This window comes from Gorilla gorilla, chromosome 1 (assembly GCF_029281585.2).
Source record: "Gorilla gorilla gorilla isolate KB3781 chromosome 1, NHGRI_mGorGor1-v2.1_pri, whole genome shotgun sequence".
Classification (NCBI taxonomy): Eukaryota; Metazoa; Chordata; class Mammalia; order Primates; family Hominidae; genus Gorilla; species Gorilla gorilla.
In genome coordinates this window covers 130,304,005-130,328,848 of record NC_073224.2, presented here as the reverse complement: position 1 = coordinate 130,328,848, position 24,844 = coordinate 130,304,005, and the positions used below count along the sequence as shown (strand labels likewise).

The 24,844-nt window shown below is 50.1% G+C and overlaps 1 protein-coding gene and 1 pseudogene across 1 annotated transcript in view; one reads left to right on the top strand and one right to left on the bottom strand.

Annotated features, from left to right (window-relative positions):
- Window positions 1–24,844, top strand: part of GSTM2 (glutathione S-transferase mu 2) — a 1,178,915-nt gene that overhangs the window by 84,798 nt on the left and 1,069,273 nt on the right. The gene's annotated exons all lie outside the window — the stretch shown is intronic.
- Window positions 7–24,639, bottom strand: LOC129532564 (pachytene checkpoint protein 2 homolog; annotated as a pseudogene).

Genomic DNA, 24,844 nt, shown 5'->3' with positions numbered 1-24,844 from the left:
TCCTCAGCCATGGATCCCTCCTGTGTTGTGTTGAGCTTTCAATTGCTTTGCTCTTTTAGTTCTATTCATCAAATGAAAATGCTTTTTGTGACATCCGTTCTTTCTTTTCATTGTTCCAGCAGCATTTAGTATCTGTAGGAGAGAGAGAAGGAAAGATCAAATGGGCATCTTTGTCAGGTCCTGCTGATGGCTGAGTCTAGAGGGACTGTTAAGTGGTGATAGCCCAGGGGCAAACTGAGCTCCTGCTAGGAGGATGAGCTGAAGGGTGAGCCTCAGGCTGAGTGAAGAGGCAAGTGCCATCCGCAAGTGAAAAATAAACACCCCTGAACTTCCAGTCAGCTTGAGGTGAAGGATATAGGGATCCTAGCTCTGCCCAACCAGCAGCCCCTTTCCTCCTGATCCCCAGTGTCTGGAGCAGAGTAATGGCTTTTCACACCCCTCAGTGAGGATGTTCTCAGCATCAACCATGAAAGCTCAGAAACAGAAGGCTGCAGAAGGAAAGGACCTTTTGCAGAGAAACCCACTCCCTTACAACTCCATGTCCCCATCTCTTAGGGAAGGGTGCGCAGGGCCATGGGAAGAACCCTGGAGGTGAGATACAGGAAGGACCTCAGACAGCATCCACATCCAGTTCTGCCTTTTACAACAGAGGAGCAGTGATGCCACAGGGCTGACTTAACTAAAGCCACATGACTTGCAATTGACAACCCTGAAACTAGAACCCACGCACAAAGTCTCTTTCAATAAGTTAGAGAGAAGGGAGAGTCAATTCTCCAATCTGGAGTTCTCGACAGTCACTAGAGGTTGCTGGGTCACCTTGGCTAGGATAGGAATGAGCTTTTACAAAGAAATATGATGTCACTGCTGCTTGTTTTGTTGGTTAAAATAAAAAATGAGAAAAAGACAAAAGAAATATTATGTGTTCTTCCAAAAAGGATCAGAAGAAAAGGAAAGAGTCAAATGGAATTACAAAGGAAGGGTGGTGATTGTAACCATGGCCCAACTTATTATCCCTAATTCCCTGAAGTTGATTCCACACCTGGTTATACCTTAAGGCATTTCTAGAAACATGCTCAATATCTGATCAACAAAACTCTGAAGTAGAAAGTGAAAAGGATTAGTTTGTGTTTTATTACATTCTCCTCTCCCTGTTACATTTTTCCCAGACTGGTTTGTTGGGAAAGATTTCTTTTTAGAATTTCATGCCAGCATCAAGGGTAGCATAAAAAAGTATTCATATATCATCTCTTCCTGAGTTTCAGTTTTTTTATTATTATTTCTTTTCTTTTTTTTTTTTTTGAGATGGAGTCTCACTCTGTCACCCAGGCTGGAGTGTAGTGGTGTGATCTCAGCTCACTGCAACCTCCGCCTTCCGGGTTCAAGTGACTCTCCTGCCTCAGCCTCCCGAGTAGCTGGGATTATAGGCACGTGCCATCATGTGTGGCTAATTTTTGTATTTTTAGTAGAGACAGGGTTTCGCCATGTTCGTCAGGCTGGTCTTGAACTCCTGACCTCAGGTGATCCACCCTCCTCAGCCTCCCAAAGTGTTGGAATTAGAAGCATGAGCCACCATGCCCGGCCAAGTTTCAGTTTTTACTTATTATTATATTCTGTCTAGTGGAGTGAGACCTACGAGTTCTCTTTGAGGATTTGGCTGAATGACAAGAATTGAGCAAGGCAGAATTTTTACATTGCAGTGCTGAACCCATTAATGGGCTATGGAATCAGTGTGTGGAAATGTAAACTGCAGGATTTATTTTAAAATTGAAAAGAAGGCTGGGCATGATGGCTCATGCCTAAATCCCAGCTCTTTGGGAGGCAGAGGTGGATGGATCACTTGAGGCCAGAAGTTCGAGACCAGCCTTGCCAACATGGTGAAACCATGCCTCTACTAAAAAATACAAAAATTAGCCAAGTGTGGTGGCAGGCACCTGTAATCCCAGCTACTCACGAAGCTGAGGCACGAGAATTGCTTGAACCCAGGAGGCGGAGGTTGCAGTGAGCTGCGATCGCACCACTGCACTCCAGCTCTAGGTAAGAGTGACATAAGGAAGACAACATAAATAGAATACACTTCTTTTAACAAAGCCTGGCCTTGGTGGCTTTCTAGCTTGCAGTCTAAGTAACGTTTGGTTTGCAGAAGGGATTCCCTGGGAGACGGCTGTGTGGGGCCACCTCACTTACTGGTTGTGTGTTCTCCATGGGAAAAGCACCAGATGGGGAAGCCCAGGATCAGATGTAAGCCGCAAGCTTCTTTCTCTCTTCAAACTGCTTGTCCACTGCCAGAGATAGGGCCTGGAGGAACCCCTCTATGGTGACAGTGGGGGCCTAGAGGGTACACGGTCATTGCTGGAGGGGCTCAACTCACGTTTGGTGGGGCCATCTGGCATCCACAGCCCCTGCCGCCACCCACAGTGCAGATAGCACAGAAGGGGGTGGTAGCTGATGAGGTGAGCAGTGAGTGCGCACCACACACGTCCAGGACGCACATCAGCCAAGCTCTTTACTTCAGAAAAGGCGAACAAGATGGCTACGTGACCCCCCCCCCCCCGCCATGTCCTGCATGTCAGAAACAGCTGTGGGGGTGGGCAGGGGAGCACCAAGGCAGCCACCCACACACTGAGAAGGATGAGAAGCTGTAGGGAGCAGACCCTGGAGGGCCCACCCTATGTCCCAGGCTTATAACCAGAGAATTCCCATGGCCCAGTGCCTAGAGCTGTCACCTCCCCTGCATCAAAAGGCTCCCACTCATGATCCATGGCCACTGTCACCTCTGTGCTGAGCACTGTGTCCAGCACAGAGGCTGCTACTGATCAGACAGAGCCTGAGTCACTTCTGATTTGAAAGGAAACATTCCAAGATGGGGGTTTTCTCTTCTCAGATGTAAGTGTATCTGCTCTGCCAGACACTGAGTCCTTACCCCAACCGGCTGCTGGGGACAGTGCAGGGGAGGGGTGAGTGCCCCGGGCCGAAGCGTCTGCAACAGGCCCAGCACCCAGTGGGTGAGGCTGTGGATCCAGGTCACTGTTCTATGTGAGCTGAACCCAGACTGAAAGAGCACAAACCTCTGGTGAGGCCAGCGAGGGCCCTGGCCACGAGCTCAGCACACCACAGAGGCAGACGTGCATGTGTGTGCATGCATGCATGTGAGCAGAGGCATGTGGCACAGCTGCCTCCTCCCAAAGGACTCAAGACAGCCCCTGTGTTTCGGTGCCAAGGTCAGCTCCTCCTCCGGCCCCAGGACCCTGTGGTTTAGAAACTGAGATAAAATGAGGCTGATACCCCAGGGCTACTAAGCGGAATCTCCGGCGAGGCTGAGACCTGTGGACAGGGCGGGTGCTGGAGGACAGCAGTGGAGACTCACCTGGACATACAGCGCATGAGCCAGAAAGGGGAGTTTTCTCAGGACCCGGCCGCTGAGGCCCTCGCTCTTCCTGTGTAAAGAAAACCCAGTTCAGAGACAGCAATTTATACAATCACACGTTTCAGGACTAATTTTCCTCATTGGCCGAGGCATCCCTGGGAACACAAGCCGAGGCATCCCAGGCACACCCTTGGGTTCACAGGGCACTTCCTGCCCCTCACTGGTCTCCTGAGCCTTGCCCTCTGAATGTCCCTTTGCCCCTGGCCTCTCGTATGGGGCCGGTCTCTCCCCATTCTCAGCTCCTGCTCTGGGAGGCAGTGTCCTCGCGGCTCTGAAGCACACCCAAGGCACACCTGTGTGCTCTGCCCCAGGGCCAGCATCCTTGCGCTCAGGGAATGCATCACCTGCCCGGGAGCCTCTGCCCCAGGGCCAGCATCCTTGCGCTCAGGGAAGGCATCACCTGCCTGGGAGAACCAGGCGTAGGGCACGACGCAGCGGTCACATGGTCAGTAGGCACAGAGTCCCCAAATAATGGGTGGGTTCACATCTTCAATTTTTGTAGAAGTCTCTGAACTGTTCTTCGTTCCCATCTTAACTGATTTAAATCTCTTCAACAGATAATCCAAATCCTTAAAAAATACTACATTCTTCATGTTATCCCTTGTTTAAAGCCTTCCACATTCTTGCCAACTTCAAAATAAAATTCAAACTCTGGCCAGAAACCCGAGGCTCTGTCCATTCCACTCCCCGCCTCTCCGGCACCTCCCCAGCCTCCACACTGCAACCCACTAGACGGTCACCTGAACACACTGCTCCAACAGCCTTCCTGATTTCTCTCCAGCTGGAACCAAATTCTATCCTTCAAGGCATCGTTTGATTTTCCTACCTTCCCTTCCACCCTCCCTGGACCCCCAAAGCCATTTCCTTTCTGTGGACTCTGCGAATCCTTGTAAGTGTCGTCAGCCGTAGGGTTGCAGGCTTCCAGCACGTGAGCCAGCGCCCTCCCTGAGCAAGGGTTACATCTCCTTTGGAAGGAGGTGGCTGTGCTGCGTGTTTCTACTCACATGCACACACACACACACACACACACACACACACGTGTGTGTACATGCATGTTCACAACTATACTGTGTTGAGAGTTCACACCCAGGGCCCTCCCTGGTCTCCTCAAAGGAAACAATGACTCCCTAGTTAATATCACAAATGGATTCTTCTTGATTACAAAAATGAGGTCAATTTGCACCTTGAAATGTCATTCAAAAGAAGGCTCAATTTTGACACGTTGTTTTCAATGAAGCCAATCATCTCTAGCTCTCGGAGGGTCAGCAGCTGCTGGCGAGGGTATATGATCTGACACTGGGGAGACAGAAGTACAGGCGGTTAGCTGAGTCCACAGAGGCCTGAGCGTAGGCACCGTCAGCAAGAGGGACAGCACCTGCAGGTCAAACGTCAACCACGCCACATCTCACAGAAATCCAGACGGTGACGACTCAAGATGCACAGCTGCACTAGGGAACAAGCTCGCTCTCTCATGCCTCTCAGCGTACACATTCTGCTTTTTCAAACAAATACAAATAACGGAACATGCCTCAGAAACCAGTAGCAACATAGCCTCTTCTGTGTTTCGAGCCAAAACTTTTCCTCCCTGTGTGTCAGGAAGGGAAGGGACCTGGAGGCACCCAGTCCAGTCTGTTATGCCACCTTCGGAGACGTCAAAACCCACAGTGGGCAGAGCTGGGACTTAGAGCCAGGACTTCCACTGACTTCCAAAGCAGGATCCTAGTTTGTCTGTTTTAAAGGTGAGGCTTGTTTGGCAGCATGACAGTGTCTGACTGACCGAGGAGCTGGGCACCAGAAGTTCCCCTCAGAGATCATTTGTCTGGAAGTCATGCTTTTCCAAGCAGCCTTGCCAACAGTCAGGTGCGCACACTGACTTACTATGACTGAATTCTAATACGAACCGTTCTGACTCAGGAACGAGGAGAAGGAAGAAAATAGCATTGTCTGAACATTTTGGAGGTTTGTTGAGGGGTGTGAGCAAAATTAAGACAGTTTGTGCTTGTGCTTTGGGGGATATTGAGCTTTCGAGAACAGTTCAATATCCACTGTGACATCTGCATGTCTTAATTTCATATAAACTGCCTAAAATAAGAAACTACCCCTATCACTGGGCATGGTGGCTCACGCCTGTAACCTCAGCACTTTGGAAGGCTGAGGTGGGCGGATCACTTGAGGTCAGGAGTTTGAGACCAGCCAGGCCAACATGATGAAACCCTTTCTCTACTAAAAATACAAAAATTAGCCAGGTGTGGTGGCATGCACCTGTAATCCCAGCTACTCACGAAGCTGAGGCACGAGAATCGCTTGAACCCAGGAGGCGGAGGTTGCAGTGAGCTGCGATCGCACCACTGCACTCCAGTTCTAGGTAAGAGTGAGACTGTGTCTCAAAATAAACAAACAAACAAACAAAAAACTACCCCTGTCCTACACTGTCCCAGAAAAAGTCCATCCCTCTTAGCTAACACTTTAAACATCCCCTGGATTCACAGCATGAGTGTACAAGTGTATAAACGTCACACTGTGAGGGCTGGAACCCACACTGAAGGTGCGTGAGAACCTCCAACACACACTGGCATTCTCCAGGCAAAGCTCCACAGAGCTCCGTCTCCTTTCCCCAACCCCCAAGAAAACCATGCCTGGACAGTGCTGACCCGGGCAGGCCAAGTGGGTCCATGGCTGAGACCAGTTCTCCCGTCCGCAACCACAGCAGGGTGTGCCATCCTTGTTAACACCCCTACTCTGTGGTACCAGCAGGTGGCAACAACTGCATTAAACTCATCACTGTTTAAATCCCCATTCACTGGTTTGCTTGGTTACGGCCCAACTACCCTAAACAAAGGCCCCTGCAGGATGATTTGTCTGGGACAGGTCTGTTCCCACAGGGGCTAGAGCAGCAGAAACACAAGCATGGGGCAGGTCCCTGCTAGCCTGACTCACACACACCGCAGCGTCACTGCCCATGGCGATGGCGTTCCAGACTCACGCACACTCCCCGCACGCATCACTCTGCCCGTGGCGACGGCCTTCCTGACTCACACACACTCCCCGCACCCGTCACTCTGCCCATGGCGACGGCCTTCCTGACTCACACACACACTCCCCGCACGCGTCACTCTGCCCGTGGCGACGGCCTTCCTGACTCACACACACTCCCCGCACGCGTCACTCTGCCCGTGGCGACGGCCTTCCTGACTCACACACACTCCCCGCACGCGTCACTCTGCCCGTGGCGACGGCCTTCCTGACTCACACACACTCCCCGCACGCGTCACTCTGCCCGTGGCGACGGCCTTCCTGACTCACACACACTCCCCGCACGCGTCACTCTGCCCGTGGCGACGGCCTTCCTGACTCACACACACTCCCCGCACGCGTCACTCTGCCCGTGGCGACGGCCTTCCTGACTCACACACACTCCCCGCACGCGTCACTCTGCCCGTGGCGACGGCCTTCCTGACTCACACACACAACCCGCACGTGTCACTCTGCCCACGGCAACAGTGTTCCTGCCTATCATCACAACAGGCGACTCAAGAACGTGACGTCACGTGGACCCCGTGACCAAAACCAGGCCCATACTACGCCCATGATGTTTCCTCTTTCAGGTAAGGATACAGGCCCCCGAGAGGCAGGGCATTGGAAAAGCCCGGGGTAAGCTGAGAACTAAGATTTGTGCAGCCAGCCAGGTGAGCACAGCCGGTCACTGGCATCCCCTACACTGACTGGTACCTCAAATAGTGAACAATGATGACTGTATTGTGCCAAAAGAACAAAAATATTGAGTCAGTGGCCCTAGTTTCAACTATCAGCTCAATCTGTCACATACAAAACTAGTTTTCAATTTAAGAAGGGAGTTAATGCATATGTTGAAATCCTCCGTACTGGAACGAGCTTATTTTAAGCTATCTTAATTAATTAAGAACATATAAGAAATCCATTTGTATCAAGAGGAAAAAAAAAAAAAAAGGTACCTTCATCAGTTCTTCCAAACAAGAGAGGTAGATTTTGAAGATGGCTGCTGCAGAGGGCGGCCCAATGTACTGCTTGATGTCAGCCCTGTCCACGAAGGCCACGTCGATCTTCTCGGTGATGTTAGAAGTGGTCAGAATCACAACATTGGAATGCCTGTTGTGGCCAAGAAGCAAGCACCACAGTCATCACGGCTGTCGGTGACCCAATTCTATCCTGCCCTATCTGGCAAGGAGGTTGGCAGGACGATGGCCAGCAGGCTGCCAACAGGAAGGAAAGCGGCCTTGTGCCAACACATGCCACGCAGACCCCCCAGCCTTTGCTCTCGCTGCTCCTTGGCCTTCCGGGCCTTCCGGGAATTCTCCTACAGCCCCACTTGGCTCATTCCCTCACTGCCTTCAACCTTGGCAAGGATCTCACTTTCCTTTTTTTTTTTTTTTTTTGAGACGGAGTCTCGCTCTTTCGCCCAGGCTGGAGTGCAGTGGTGCTATCTCGGCTCACTGCAAGCTCCGCCTCGCCGGTTCACACCATTCTCCTGCCTCAGCCTCCCAAGTAGCCGGGACTACAGGCGCCCACCACCGTGCCCAGCTAATTTTTTGTATTTTTAGTGGAGACGGGGTTTCACCGTGTTAGCCAGGATGGTCTCGATCTCCTGACCTCGTGATCCGCCCGCCTCGGCCTCCCAAAGTGCTGGGATTACAGGCGTGAGCCACTGCGCCCGGCCTAGCAAGGATCTCACTTTCGCATGGCGTTCCTGACTGTGCCACCTACCGTGGGCTCTGGTGCCCACCACCACCTGGGCATGGCCACTCATCATCCCCAGACATACTCTAGAGCTGGGTTACTTCCCATGTTCATGATCTGCTCTCCCCTCTAGCATCTAAACTCCATAGAGAGAGCCCCTGTTGTCTGGTCTGTTGACCAATGTCCCCCAAGGACCCAGCATGAGCCAGCAGAGCGGGCACAAGGTGCCCCCAGGGAGCATGCTGCACAGGCCTGGGGGGCGTGGCTGCACATGTGGCAGTGCTACCACTGCTGCCTGGGGAAGGTCAACTTCACCTAGACCCTGGCCAACGGAGGGCAGGCCCTGTGCCTGCGCGCCGGGGTGAGCTAAGCAGAGGCAGGACAGGGAGCCTGTGGGTCCCCGGCAGAGGAACAAGGCACACAGGTTGGGTGAACTCACAGCTGCTCAGTCCAGCACCAGGAGGGTGGGGCTGCAGGAAGGGCCAGAGGGAGGCCTAGGCCTGCAGATCACGACCCAGGGGCTGACAATCCAGAGATGCGGGAGTGGACAGGACTGGTGGGGGACAGAAAGAGTCCTCTAGAGAGGGGCTGGAACCAGGAGCACGAGGGAATGAAGGCAAGAGAGGCAAGCGTGTCTCCTTGTTTCTTCCTGAGCCACACCCCCTTGTGACTGACAGGGAGAAGTCACGGTGGCCTCCATCCTCTGGTTTGAGTGGCAGGTGCACAGCGAGGCCATCAGCGTCATGTGGAATCCCAGGAAGTTAGGGATTTGGGGCCCAGTGAGCAGTGTGGGAGTGTGCCTGGCATCCCGGGCATCTAAGCCTGATGTCTGGTCACAGGTGGATGTGCAGGTCTGGGATTCCCCCCACAGAACCCTGAGCTATGCTGAAGGGGCACACGCCAGGAGAGAAGGCCACAGACAGGCTGTGTAGACACCTCCCTGCAGAGAGACGCCAGCAGCATAAACCGGGGAGACAGGAGAATGGAGGCCGGGGAGGGAGGCACAAAGAGATTCAGGGAAGGGGCCATCAGGGTGTCAGCGCTGTGCAAAGTTCCAGAAAGAGAAAAGGGAACACTCATGTGAATGCGGGGCTGCTGGGCTGCGGCGGGGGCAGGAGCCAGATTGCAGTAGACTGAGAGACAAGCCAGGTGGGGGAGGAAGTGGACAAGAGGAGAAGGAAGCCAGAGGCAGGGGAGGCCCCCCTCCAGGACCTGCACACTTGTTGGGGACAAGCCCCCCAAAATCTGGCCATAAACTGGCCCCAAAACTGGCCATAAACAAAATCTCTGCAGCACTGTGACATGTTCATGATGGCCATAACGCCCACACTAGAAGGTTGTCGGTTTACCAGAATGAGGGCAAGGGACACCTGGCCCGCCCAGGGTGGAAAACCGCTTAAAGACATTCTTAAGCCACAAACAATAGCATGAGCGATCTGTGCCTTAAGGACATGCTCCTGCTGCAGTTAACTAGCCCCACCTATTCCTTTAATTCGGCCTATCCTTTCGTTTCCCGTAAGGGATACTTTTAGTTAATTTAATATCTATAGAAACAATGCTAATGACTGGCTTGCTGTTAATAAATACGTGGGTAAACCTCTGTTAGGGGCTCTCAGCTCTGAAGGCTGTGTGACCCCTACTTCCCACTTCACACCTCTATATTTGTGTGTGTGTGTCTTTAATTCCTCTAGCGCCGCTGGGTTAGGGTCTCCCTGACCGAGCTGGTCTTGGCACACATTCCTGCAGTTGACCCCAAAACGAGCGCTTCTCAGGAAGCCAGATACGCTCTCTGTGGTGAGACAGTGGTGATGGCCTGGACAAAACGTTCCTCTGCACAGTTCAGCCTGCTGTCACCCCACACTCAACAATCCAGCTTCTGAGAATGCCAGGGACTCCCCAGGCACCCTGAGGACAGAAAGAGCATTTCATAGAAGGAACCTGAGTCCTGGCTGAGCACCACACAGGGACAGGCAGGTTCTGGCTCGCCCATCACTTCCTTGGGAGTTGGGCCAGCAGCTGTCGCTCCTTAAGCTTGATAAACTTGGGCTACAATGACAACAGGCCCTGGCCCTGTGAGGCTGGGCTGTGGAGACGTGGACCATCTGCACACGAAGCTGTCTGTCCTGGGCCAGCAGGGTGAGCAGGGGACAACCATTCACCTACGAGCAGCACTAGTTGGTGCTGACAGTGGGTGGGATAGGAGAGAAGTGGGTGGGATAAGGCCTGAATGTAGCAGTTCTTCATTTTATGCTTTTCTGTGCTACGTAAAATGCTTACCATGCCTGAGTTTTCTTTCACATTTTTTTTTTCTGAGACGGAGTCTTGCTCTGTCACCCAGGCTGGAGTGCAGTGGCATGATCTCGCCTCACTGCAAGTTCTGCCTCCTGGGTTCACACCATTCTCCTGCCTCAGCCTCCCGAGTAGCTGGGACTACAGGCGCCCGCCATCACGCCCGGCTAATTTTTTGTATTTTTAGTAGAGACAGGGTTTCACCGTGTTAGCCAGGATGGTCTCAATCTACTGACCTTGTGATTCGCCTGCCTCGGCCTCCCAAAGTGCTGGGATTACAGGTGTGAGCCACCATGCCTGGCCTTCTTTTACATTTTTAATACACTAAAAACAGTTTCTTTAAAAAGCATTTGTGATATGCTGCTTCCAATGTGGAAAAGGAGTCGATACTCAATGCCAAATGCACTTTCCGGTGAAAGAGCTGGGCACTAAGATCTAGGGTTGTACAAGTATCACGCATTTCTTTGGGACAAACTTCTCATCACTTCTCAGGGAAAATTGCTGCATGTCCTGGTTACCTTTTAATCTGATCAATTTGGGTCAAGACAGCATTGACCACACGGATGGCATCTGATGGCTCGGTGCCCGCCCTGCAGGCATTTCGGGCGGCTGTGAGACTCCACCCATTGGGAGGGAGCAATGGGGTCAAAAAGGACAGGGCCTGGCACTTCACAGGCAGCTATGGGGATACGTCCCCCTGAGCACGTGAAAAAGATGAATGAATGGGTGTTCCCGTGCCTAGCCTGCGGATGCTGCGGCAAGGTGGAAAGGCGCACAGTGCAGGGAGGGATAGAGGGCAGCCCGGCTGTAGGAGGGGAAAGCTAGGAGCATCAGGAGTAGGCTGTGCCCCCACAATGGCAAAAGGCAATTCTGTCATGAATTTCCTTATCTGGAAATGCCTACCTCATCAATCAGCACGAACACCAGAGCGTCTTTATCATCAGTCAAATCCTGAATCTTCTGAAACATCTTGGTTACCAGCTTGCCACTCTGGAACCCAAACACCCTTTTAGTGTCAACGTGCAGGGACCACACTGCCAGGTGCACAGGGGGACCCTGACGTGGCCTGCTGCCCCAGTTGTCCCCACAAGCCCACTGTCTCCTGACGGCCCCTCAGAAAGCTCCCTAAATCAGAGAAGCTAGGGCAGCATGGGAGGAGGTCAGCCTAACACTCTTCCCCTCTGCTTTGAATGCCAGGGTGCTGAGACCTGAGACCACACCTGACCTGCCCGGGGCGGCACAGTGAGGGTGACCTGTACCTCTGCTTTACCTGTGTGTCCTCTCTGATGAGGAAAAGAGGCAGACCACAGATGCAAACAGGCTGGGATGCACTCCTCACAGGCTCTCCTGTGCCCAGCGTGCCTGGTCCCACCTCACCTCACCAGAGGGATGTGCGGATGCCAGGTGACTTGGGCACAGCTCCTCAGAGGTAAGAATCACATGTGACATCACCTTGTCTGACCCCCTCAGCTCACAGACAGTGCTAGGGCGCATGAGCACCAAGGACATGCATGGCAGGGCTGCAGTCCCCTAAGTGCCAGCCCTGCCCTTCTGAGAGTCCATCGATTGTCCTGTCCCACCCAGTCATAGGTCTGGGGAGAACCAAGGGAGGGTCCCCATGGGCCCCAGCTCCGGAACCTTCTCTGCTCACAGTCAGCCCCAATCCTCACACACCCTTCCCACTCAGTTCTCTCCTGAAGCTTCTGGAGGAGGATTTGCCTAACATACAAGACATTTTTTCAGCTATACAATCCAGACAATTAGAATTAATATTTAATACTTACTTCCGAAAACCACGTAGAAAAGAGGCTATGGCTGTTTATTTCAATTAATTGGCCATATCAGTACCTGAGATAGAAAAAAGGAGTTGAGAGAATTACTAATTGGTCCTGTGGATCCTCAGCGGCAGCCATTCATGCGTCTTGAATGCAACATCTCAAGTGCCCAGCATCGGGGGAATTACAATTACTGACAAAGAATTCAGGAATCCAGCCCTCCGTGTACTAAATAATTATGAAAAAGTCTAACAAGATTCAATCAGTAGTTCTAGACTGTATCAATTGAGTTAAAGAGTAAAAACTCCCATTTTATATCTATTTACAAATTATATTTCTATGTTTAAAAATATTAGCAGTACTAACATAAGATAGAAAACAAAACAAAATAGAAGCATCAAGAGCTTTTGGCAGGAGCTGAGCATTTTCCCCTCCTTCCACAGAACCCTAAACAGCACAGACCCCAGAGCCCAGGAATGCTCAGGTGGCCCAAAGTTAACCTTAACACACACAGACTGACCGGAACCCAGAAACACTCCTCTATCCATTCAGAAGCCCGCAGACAGATCTGGGCGTGCTTAGCTGCTGACTAAATCACCAGAGAACAAGACTGAGGCCAGAGAGAAACTGACTTCCAGGTCCTCTTTTCAGTTGCTTCCATGTCAAAAGTCCACAAAAGAAAAAGAATTACGTTCAAGAAGCATCACTGGCATTCCACGTAAAAAAGAGAGAGACCGTTTACTGATACTGTTTATTAAAACAGTGGAGGGATACAGACAATCTAACAAAATATAGACTGGGTTGAATATTAAACAAAATTAATTATAAAACATTTTGATTCTTTGATAGAGTGAGGAACAAAGGCTTGCTAAGACTTCTTTTTGCCATTTCTAAGCCATAAAACCAATGCATATTTCCAGATCTTTGTACTGGAAAAAGCTATATTCCTTATAATAACATTTTCCTTCTCTTGTGTTTCCCTCTCTGCCCCTAGAGATCTTTTTTGGTTATTCTTTGGAGGCAGGGTCTCACTCCCGTCACCCAGGCTCACCACAGCCTGGACCTCCTGGGCTAAGGTGATCCTCCCACCTCAGCCTCAAAAGCAGCTGGGACCACAGGCATGTGCTCCCAGCTAATTTTTTGTATTTTTTTGTAGAGACAGGGTTTCTCCATGTTGGCCAGGCTGGTCTCAAACTCCTGGTTTCAAATGATCCACCTGCCTCAGCCTCCCAAAGCGCTGGGATTACAGGCATTGAGCCGCCATGCTGGCATGCCCCTAGAGATCTTGAAAACACACATGTATTTCAATATGTCAAAGCAAAGGGCAAGTTGCTAAACATAAGCTAAGGGGTCAAAATAAAGCAATTTCCCTATGTAAAAACATTTACAAGACATTTTTGAAGAACAAAAATTATGTATACGAAATTAAACCTCACAGGATTTCCGCTAGTCATACTGGAGTAACAGGAAGCAGATTTACCATCTAATCTTAAATGAGAAAACCTCATTTAAGGCAAAATGGATGAAATGACATCTGGTAAGGTTGCTGTACACAGGGCAGTGAGGGCTGGGACTCCTGAGTCGGAAGACCAGGGACCCTCTCTACAAATGCTCTAACTTTCTGCCGGGAGGCATCTTCCAACCACAGGCACGGGAGGGAGCCCAAGTGGAGCACAGCCACTCGCTGAGTCGAGGAGACAGAGATTGGAGTTCAGGGAGTCTGAAGTGACTGAAGGCTGCAGAACAGAATTCCAGAGGGGAAGGAAATATGAAGAAATACCTCAGAAGGAGTGCCCAGGATCCTCATGGCGCCCCCGATGTCCTGGATGAATACTCAGGTGTGTGTGAGCAGGGGACATTCCCTGCAGCTATGTAAAGGGCGCCCGTGGTCTGTGAGCTGAAGGGCTCCTGGACCTCACACAGGCTGAGAGGAGTGCACACTCCGACCGCCAGAGTGGAGAGTGCCCACGGATCCTTCAGCACACTCAGTGGAGACCCCAGAGGACCACAATTGAGTGTTAAGACCAAACCTAAACCCCTCCCAGTCAAAGCTTAAAAAAACCAAACCTCAAAGGATCACACCAAATCACAAGTAATGGAAATGCCTAACGGAACAAAATCTAACACTCACTAAAGGAACACACAATCCACACACTTCAGATCACAATGTTCAGCAGCTAATCAAACACTACCTAACATGCCAACAAAGCAAAACCATGTGACCCCTAACCAGAAGAAAAACCAGTCAATAGAAACACAATCAGAAATGACAATCATGATGGAATTAGCAGACAGAACATTAAAACAGCTATTATGGGGTTGTTCAAGACGTGAACGAGAACATAATGAAAAAACAGTATAAAAAGAATCAAATAGAACATTCAGAGCAGAAAAATACACTATCAGACATAACAACTTCACTGAATGGAATTAAAAGCAGATTAGATGATGTAGAAAATCAGTCAACTTAAAATACGGCAATAGAAACTTTCGAATAAAACATATTTCTAAAGAACTGAAAAAAAAAAAAGAAAAAGCACAGAAGTGGCCTGTGGAACAACATCAAACAGTCTAACATGAAAACAGACAGAGTCCCAGATAAAGGGGAGGGTCAAGGAAATTCAGTGAGGAAACAATGACCAGGTATTGTCAAGGAAATTCAGTGAGGAAACAATGACCAGGTATTTTCCAAATGTGATGAAAACCATAAGCCCCAAACAGACAGAACTCAAGAGGAAAAGACAAATCCGTAATTAGAGACGAACACTGCATCCAGCAAGGGGAGAAAGTATAGTCTTCTGAAGTGCAATTCACCAGCAGAGATCATGTGCTGGCAATCAAGTAAGTCTCAAATCTTAAAAGACTGAAATCATAACTCAAAACTATGCTGAATACAGAGGAATCAAGTGACTTACAGTGGAGAGGAATCTATTATTTGCGTAAAATGATTTAGAAAAAAAAAAAAACAACCTCCTGTTATAAATCCCATTCCCATGGCTCTCCTCTCACAGATTACCGAAAGTTACCTGCTTGAAAGTCTAATTGTCAATTTCTGGGCTAACGCTTTACACAGGGATGTTTTTCCAGTGCCAGGAGGACCTGTGACAAAGATCCAAGCAAATATATTTTTAAGTCAGTGCTACAACAAATTTCTTAAAACAATAGTAACTTCCATTATCCATAAAATATAAGGAATACAGTTAAAAGCTATTAATGTTATTACTACAATGAAGTCTGCTTAGAAACTTAAATGCTATGAAATATTACCAATACACTTACGTCTCCCCCTCTTTCTTATTTGTACTCAACTTCGTATTTCTGGTCTCAGCCTCCATCGCCTCCCCACCCCCAGCACTGCTCCCAGCTTCTCGGCCTACAGTCTCACTTAGCATCGGGAATGAACATTGCATTTTCTAGCCTACATCTTTGCTGACACCTGTCCTTGTCCCCACTCTTCCTTTATGAAATCCACTCATCAAGGTACCTTTCAGAGATCAAACACACCTTTCTTGATAAATGGAGGTGGAGGGGTCATGTGTTATTCTTGTTGCCCCCAGAACCACCCTCTTTCCTAAGACAATTCTCAGTGGGCTCATACCCCATACTAGAAGAGGCAGAGGCCAGCACTCTTCTTGCACGCCTGCCTGCCAAGCGTCCCCTAGCATGATGTGGGCGGCAAGCCACCCAGGTGCCGAGGCAAGAGACCGAGGGCACGAGCTGTTCCAGTATAATAAAATAAATAAAATAAGAATAATTATACTAGATACAGATCTTAGATATGATTATATATGAATATTAATCATTAATTTGTAGCAATTACTCTTTATTCCAATATTATAATAATCCTCGCTCTACAATCATAACCTAGGAAAAACCAGGCCATACAGAGATAGGAGCTGAGGGGACATAGTGAGAAGTGACTAGAAGACAAGAGTGCGAGCCTTCTGTTATGCCTGGACAGGGCCACCAGAGGGCTCCTTGGTCTAGCAGTAATGCCAGCGTCTGGGAAGAAGCCCGCTGCCAAGCTGACCGTGGTCTAACGGTAGCGTCAGTGTCAAGGAAAAACACCTGCTACTTAGCAGACCGGGAAAGGGAGTCTCCCTTTCCCCCGGGGAGTTTAGAGAAGACTCTACCCCTCCACCTCTTGTGGAGAGCCTGACATTAGTCAGACCCGCCCGCAGTCATCCAGAGGCCTGTCTCCCTGTGATGCTGTGCTTCAGTGGTCATGCTCCTAATCCGCCTTCATGTTCCATCCTGTACACCTGGCTCTGCCTTTTAGCTAGCAGTAGCAAATTAGTGAAAGTACTAAAAGTCTCTGATATGCAGAAATAATGGTGTAAGCCGTCTCTCTGTTTCTCTTCTCTCTCTCTGCCTCAGCTGCCAGGCAGGGAAGGGTCCCCTGTCCAGTGGACACGTGACCTTACCTATCAGTGGAGATGGCTCACACTCCTTACCCTGCCTCTTTGTCTTGTATCCAATAAATATCAGCGCAGCCTGGCATTCGGGGCCACTACTGGTCTCCGCGTCTTGGTGGTAGTGGTCCCCCAGGCCCAGCTGTCTTTTCTTTTATCTCTTTGTCTTGTGTCTTTATTTCTACACTCTCTCGTCTCTGCACATGGGGAGAAAACCCACCAACCCTGTGGGGCTGGACCCTACAAACGATGCCTCACAGAAGCTGCGAGGTGACCAATATGGAAAAAGGAAAGCATCTAACAGAAAATGGAGACATACAACTCTAATTTTCTGCAGGTATTTTCAAGAATTAAAGAGGAAATACGTAACTGGTTCCAAACAGAAACAACTTATTTCACTAATTAAAACACCTGCTGCTTACTCTGACTGTGCTATGAGGGCAGTATGCGGGGCCTGTCTGCTCTTTAAAAGAACATTGTGTTTTAAGGTCACTTTGTCACGCAATCTTAACTGACTTCAAGAAGCCAAGTACCCTTCAAGCTTCTATTTAACACTTTGCTACAGTTTCATACTCTCGAGTCCACTCAATTCCCGTGTCCCCATTCTACCCGGTGATATTGACAACAAAACAAAACAAAACAACAAACCATCAGTATTTTCTCCTGAGAAGAACCAGACAGAATTTCTTTAAAATATGGCTTTTTCAGTTTACTCCTCACAAAGTAAAGCTCTGAGTACTACAAGCCTAATTTGTAAGTTAAGCTTTATCATAGGAATGTCTGTAGGAAAAAATAGTCTACATAAGGTTTAGTACTATCCACGTTTGGGGCATCTGAGGATGTCTTGGAATGTGGCCCCCCACAGGAAGACTTGATTAAGTGCTGAGTAATCAATGCCCCAAGGGCCAGGCACGGTGGCTCAAGCCTGTAATCCCAGCACTTTGGGAGGCTGAGGCGGGTGGATCACCTGAGGTCAGGAGTTTGAGACCAGCCTGGTCAACGTGGTGAAACCCCGTCTCTACTAAAAATACAAAACTTAGCTGGGTGTGGTGGCGCATGCCTGTAATCCCAGCTACTGGGGAGGCTGAGGTAGGAGAGTTGCTGGAACCTGGGAGGAACCCAGGAAGTGGAGGTTGCAGTGAGCTGAGATCGGGCCACTGCACTCCAGCCTGGTCGACAGCGAGACTCTGTCTCAAAAACAAAAACAAACAAACAAACAAAAAATGTCCCAAGTGTCACGAGCTGGATCTGCTTCACAGAGAGGGGACATTCTAGGACAGCTGTGGCTCCTTCAGAAAACAAAGAGCGGTAACTCCTTGCAGAAGGACGAAGGTACAAGTAAAGGCTAAATTTCATGCCATTTATCTGGTCAAATAAAAGCCTGCATAATTTACCGTGGAGCAGCACCACCCGGTTCCAGGTGATGAGGTTGCTGTTGACATTCTTGTCTGAAAACAGTAAAGTTGTCATCACATAATCGAGGAGCTGATAGAGAAAAAGAAAAAGAGCTTGATAAAGGTACCAACAAGGCAAAGGTCCTCAAGAAATGTGCCCTCCCCCAGGGCTTAATCCTACATGAGAAGAGGGAGCACAGGGAGCGAGGCCGCCTCCTAAGAGATCATCACCTCCAAATGCTTTCATTTCAGAAGAGAAGGTGCTTCCAAAAGGGAAAAGGAAAAACACTGGCTATTACTATTATAAATATAAGAAGAGCAACAAAATGATCACTTTTATTTAAAGTGCCAACATTAAACAAAACCACTAAGGGGTTTGTTTATCAAGTAATGAGTAAGCTCCTTCCCTAGAATGGTACAGCAGTTATTATTCGCAAAATAACAACAGCCACAATGCAGAGGAGCAGTCTGAGTGATAGTCTCAGACTATCAATGCAGAGGACAGCTGAGTGATAGTCTTCTAGCCAGCTGCTGGCATGGGAAAGACCCTTCCCGTTGAAGAGGGTGCAGGGGTTAAGACACACCGGCCTTTGTGCGGACCAGGCTTGCTCACCTTCCCTCCTCCCATCTCCAGAGGGTTTAATTCTCTAAGTTGCCTTCACATTCTCCCTTTCCCTCTTCTCCCTCAGGGAGCTCCTCAGAGACCAGCTCTACTCTGGAGCAATCCTAGAGGATAGATGTCCAGGACAAGGGCTGCCAGCAGACAGGGGCTCCCAAAAACCCATCTGTATCAAGCAAAACAGTAATGGTTCCTCTTCAAATAACAGGGCATTCTGGGAAAAGGCACAGCAACTTACATGGGATTTGACTTCCACATCGTATACCAAGCTGTCCCAAAGCCCATGGAATTCAGCTGTGACAGAATTAAACAAAGACCTGATTTCAGGAAGGCAAGCAATTACAGCCACCCCCAGTCAGTCTCCCCTGAGCCTAAGCCTGAGCTTCCCATTGTGCTGCTCCAGGCAAGACTATGATTCTGATTACAGGAAAGTATAAATTCTGCAAATTTTTCTTCAAATTTTGATTTTTATTAAAATCAAAGATGCAAAATAAATGCCAGTCACATGTAACTTCTGGCAGACAATTGGATGGAGTCAAAGAATTACACTTTATGTCTCATTATCATGCGCAATAGTCTTTTAGAAAAACTTTAACTTCCCATCCTTCTTTACGATATTGTCATTTATTTTACATTGATGTATAACATAATCCCCACAATATGTTTTCATTAAACTATCATTTTTTTGGTGGTAAACAACACATTATAAAATTTAGGATCATAACCATTTACAATTGTCTTTTACCCATGCTTCAACACAAGTTCAGATGCCAAATCCACCTGTTTCTCCACACACTGACTGAATGAAGCCCTGGGCTTGGCCTGCTAGAGCCCATCAGCAATGCCCATGGAGAAGCATCAAGCAGACAAGGAGCCACTCAGCAGGACAGACCAAGCAGGCATGTGAGAAGAGCACATGGGCACTCTCCGTTAGCCATGAACTCTAAGGTACCCACCCAAAGGAACAGTATGGTCCCACACTGGAAATCTCTACTTTCCTCTTTTGTGATATACTTTCCATTTCATAAGAGAGAAAACATCCTAAAATCCTACAAAACAAATGGACAAACAGAACCTCCCCCCCCCCCCCCGGGAACTGACATGGCATGGAGTATACAATCCTCTGACCTCAGCCTCCCCCTCAACTCCCATCACACCCCATACCTGCAGGTAGAACCCAGTGATTTGCTGCAATTAGGTTTTCTGTCTCTTCCTCCAGATTTTCACTGCTGGGGCCATCTTCATTCAGCTGGAAAATGTGAAGTGCAACAGTGCATGCACTCAAATCGATGGGCTAAAATGAGGGAAAAGCCAATATCGACACACATTTCCAACTCTCACTTAACTCCAACCATACAAATTAGATGTTAAGGTCTACAAATAAAAACTGAATGTATAGTATAATCAAAGCTAGTTCTCAGATTAGATGAGAAGGCTATTATTTTATTTCAGATTGAGGATTGGCTCTTTTGAAAGCTAATACCCATCCCTTGCTCTTTGGGCCCTACATTTACTTACAGAATGAAAAAGTGCCCTAAATCCAGCCTCCGGGACGTTATTATATAAATACACTCACACAGATGTGACCAAAAACTGAGTTTTATCACATAAGGTTTTTTGTTTTTTTTTTTAATTAACTTATTTTTTGCGACAGGATCTTGCTCTGTCGCCCAGGCTAGAGTGCAGCAGCACGATCACAGCTCACAGCAACATTAAATTCCTGGACTCAAGTGATCCTCCCACCTCCAGCCTTCTGAGTCGCTGACACTACAAGTGTGCGCCACCACACTGGCTAATTTTTTAAAACTCTTTTTAGAGACGGGGTCTTGCTATGATCCCCGGGCCATTCTCCAATTCCTGGCCTCAAGTGATCCTTCCATCCTTCTCCCACAGTGCTGGGACTACAGGCATGAGCCACCTTGCCCAGTCGGTTTCCTAACTGTGTCTTTTTACATTTGTTATTAACTCAGAGAAATGTTTACATTGGTAGATAGAAATCTATTTCATTCTTCTTAATGGCTATATTGTACATAGTGTAGATATATGGAATTCCTACATTTATTAACTGACCTCTGGTGGACAGTTAAAATATTTCAAATTGTTGGCTATTATTAACAGCATCTAACAAACATCTGTTCAGAAAGATCTACAAAATTGCATGATTATCAGCTACGATAAATTCCTACAAGTGAATCTGCAGTCAGAGAACATTAGAACTTTCCCTGGGCAGCCCGTGCCCTCCAGTTAGGGTGTCCATCCCTCCACAACAGTGTGGGAAGCTCTTCCTTCCCTCAGACTGGCCAAAACCACGGCATTATCAGATCTCAGTGTGCACAAAGCTCTGAGCATGCACAAACATGAGTCCTAACGTATGAATGGGGAGGTCCAGGGGAGGTCCACCTCACGAGCAGAACTTAGTACCAAGCCTGTCCTTCACAGCTGGTTCTTACAGGACAGGAATTGTACTACTGTAAGTGATAAGTCTTCCTTAGGAATGTTTCAGGTTGTTTTTATACTGGTGCCAGAATCGCCCCAATGCCTCCACGCCCTCACACAAAGCTCCTCTAACCCATACACATCAACTCAGATGGTGGGTGAGGTGGCCATGCATGGGATGAGATAAAGGAATTCTATAAGGCAAGCCCATCTTCTCATCTCTGTGGCCCCACACCTCCTATGGCCCTAGCACACACTGAGCACTTTATAAACATTTGCTGATTGAAAGAATGAGACATGGCACACAGGCCTTACCAGCGCAGCCCACTATTGTACAGCACTGCATTCTCATTCCTGGTTTCCAATCTGTTACTGCTATACTGAGAGCACCCCGACATCAGGGCTACTTCCTACTCCCAGCACCTGGCTCCTGACAGCTAGTGAAAAGAACTTGCCTAGCCACCCAAACCAACAGAGAAGTGAACCTGTTTCTGACAACAGGCTATGAAAACGGCAAGACATTCATGATACAACCTTTGTATTCAGCTAACTGTTCCTTGGTCCGGCAAATTAGTAACTTACCTGTGAGTCTTTAACCTTTAATTCTGTGTCAATAATAGACACAGACTGCACATTTCTGGTCAAAAAAGGTTCATCAAACTCAGTCCATGTGTAATCACCAAACACAATATTATGTCTGTTGAGTAGCTTTCTAACACTCAGGTTTATGTCTTCTTTCTTTGCAGTGCTAAAAAAAGAAGCCAAAACACACATAAATGATCTTAGTTCAAAAACAAAATGTTAAAATGAAGTGTTTTGAAAAACTCAGACAATACATAAGAAAGCCCAGTAGTTAACAGGATAGGTTGTAGTTGGCCTGCCTGGGACCAAATCTAGAGCCACCCCTTGCCTGTGGGTCCTCTACCAGCTGTGCCCTGAAGAAGCTGTGCCTCAGCTCCCAGTTAGAAAAAGGGGACAACAGTAAGAGTTCTCGCTATGCTGGGCTACTGTGAAGTCATTAATACATTCAAAGTGTTTAGGACGATACCTGGCACATAGTAAGCACCCAATAATGTTGGCTTTCACTATTATTAATGAAGTTCCACAGCTGTGGGGTCAGGCCTGGGGTCTGCATTGTAACAAGTCTCCAATAGCTGTGATTCGTGCTGAGAAAATCTAATGCTTTAAGCTTGGTATCCAGGGCTTCCCTCGGCCCCCCTTGCTGCAGTCCTCCTAACACCTCCCCTTTCTACAGCAGTGACCTGGTCCTGGATCACACCTCTGTGCCCTGCTATGCACTGTCCCAGCTTACTGGGCTGATCAACTGCAGTCACCCTCTAAGTCCTATTCAATGTCTGCCTCCCTCTGAGCCCTCCTGGACAGGCTCCTCAGAGCCAGGCAGGTGATATGTGGCCCCTTTGCAATCATCCCAGCACCCTACAAGCAGCGACCACCATGCATAGTGCGGTTGTGTGCAGGTGTCTATGAACTCTGGTGCAGTTGTACGTAGGTGTCTGTCCTCTAGGTGCAGCTGTGCTCTGGTGTGATTATGCCTAGCGTCTCTGGGCCCAGGTGTGGTTGTACATGGGGTGTCTCTAGGCTGCGGTGGCACTGTGTACAGGTGTCTCTGAGCACTAAGGTGTTTACACAGGTGTTGCCAGGCTGTGATGGGGCTTTGTGCAGGTGTCTCTGGGCCCTGGTGCAATTATGCTGACGTGTCTGAACTCCAGCACCTAGAAAATACCCAGTCAACAGCTATTCTGTTAAAGGAAAGGTCTCTTCCTCTGCATCCCCTCTGAGGCTGGTGGTCTCACCTGACCTCAATCCACCCTCCATGGACATAAGGAGGGTCTGTGAAGGTCTGGCCCCGCCGCTGAGCTCCCCCCACTCCAGGGAGCAGCACAGCCCACAGGCCCCACCATACCATGAACTGAGTTGGTCACAAATGAGTGGGATTTGCTTTGAACCCTAAAAATTTAACATCGAGTCCGTGAGGAACGGGAACAATTAAAGGGTCTGAGAAACAGTGGCTCAAAGAATAACCACCCAACTTTCGGCTGAGACTTTAGAGCTCTCTGTAATGCGCAGCCATCCTATTCTCCAACGTGGGACTCAGGGCCAGATCAATGCACTGGAGGACAGCCGGGGCAGGGTCAGGGCCAGGGCCAGGTCCGTGAGCTGAGGTCGGGTCGGGGCTCAATCTGTGAGCTGGGGTCCTGCGCGCAGGGCTCGGGTCGGCCGGGTCAGTGCCCTGGGGTGGGGTCGGGTCATTGCGCTAGGATCCGGTCGGGGCCCGGCGGCCTGTGCGCCGGGGTCCAGTCGGGCCGGATCAGTACCCTGGGGTTCAGTCGCATCAGAATCAGTGCGCTGGGGTCGGGGCTCGGTGCACGCGCTGGGGTCGGGGCGGGTGGGTGCCCAGAGGATGTGTCGGACAGGTCCGGCTCACCTGCTGCCGCGCTGATGCACCTCCACGTGGACCGTTGGCGACTCGGCCACACAGGGAAGCGCCTGCTTCAGGTCGCCCACGGCCTCGTCCGTGGCGCCCCCGAGAGCAGTGGGGACCCAACCAGGGTGCGGCCGCCGCCACCTCACGCCCAGCGTCGCCGCCACAGCCGCTGCCTCAGCCCGCGGGCCCCGCCCTAGCTTCGAATCTGCCGCGCGAGGCGCACCACCTCCTGACCCGGAAGCGCTCGGGCCCGGCAGGGCCACTTCCTGCCGCGGCCCCGCGAGCTCGGCAACCTCGGCGCAGCGAGCGCGGGCGGCCAGCCAGGGCCAGGGAGCGGTGGCGGCCAAGGTCCGACCGGGTGCCAGCTGTTCCCAGCCCCCGCCTCGGGCCCGCTGCCGGCGCCGCCATGGGCAAGAAGCACAAGGCCGAGTGGCGCTCGTCCTACGAGGGTGAGGCGGCGGCGCTTTGTGACGCGCGGCGGGCGGGGTCCCGGGCACGGGGGAGGAGTTCCGGGCACGCGGACGGGGGTCCTGGGCACCGGGCGAGGCCCTGGCCACGAGGGAGGGGTTCTGGGCACGCGGGAGGGGGTCCTGGGATTTCGGGCAGGGAACCGGGCACACGTGAGGGGTCCTGGGTAGGCGCTTACGTTCCTGGTAGAGGGTTCTGGAACGTTCGAGGCTGCAAGCCCACTCACCCCGGTCCTGCAGACTAGGGAAGCATCTGTGCTGGCTTTTGTGTGGAGCTCAGGGAGAAGCTGGGCTGCCCTTTCTCCCGCCTTTCCCTTCCTCTCCCTTGCTCCCGCAGCAGCTCCATGGGTGTCAGCGGGCAGCACGGGCGCCTGCAGGAAGTCAGGCGAGGGTGAACCGAAGTGCTGGGGGTTTCTAGGAGGGAGATCGGGCTCCGGGGTTCCAGGTCCCTCTTAATCCATCTTCTTGAACGAGTAATGTGAGCAACATCCCACAGGGCCTCTGGTGAGGACACCGTGGCTCGAAAGGGACCTGAAGCTCCCTGTGGAGGGGAAGGGAGAACAAGGAGGCAGTGACATGCCGCCACTGTGGTCTTCCCTTCCGTCTTTCCCTGCTGGTTGGCAGCCCCGCTGTACTCCTTAGGGAGGCCTTTCCGTCTTAGCATCTTCACGTCTCATCTGGGTGCGTGGCGTTTGCACCTGAGCACGCGGGTAGAACTCGGTCTGTGTCTGTGCAGATTATGCCGACAAGCCCCTGGAGAAACCTCTAAAGCTAGTCCTGAAGGTCGGAGGAAGTGAAGTGACTGAACTCTCAGGATCCGGCCACGACTCCAGTTACTATGATGACAGGTCAGACCATGAGCGAGAGAG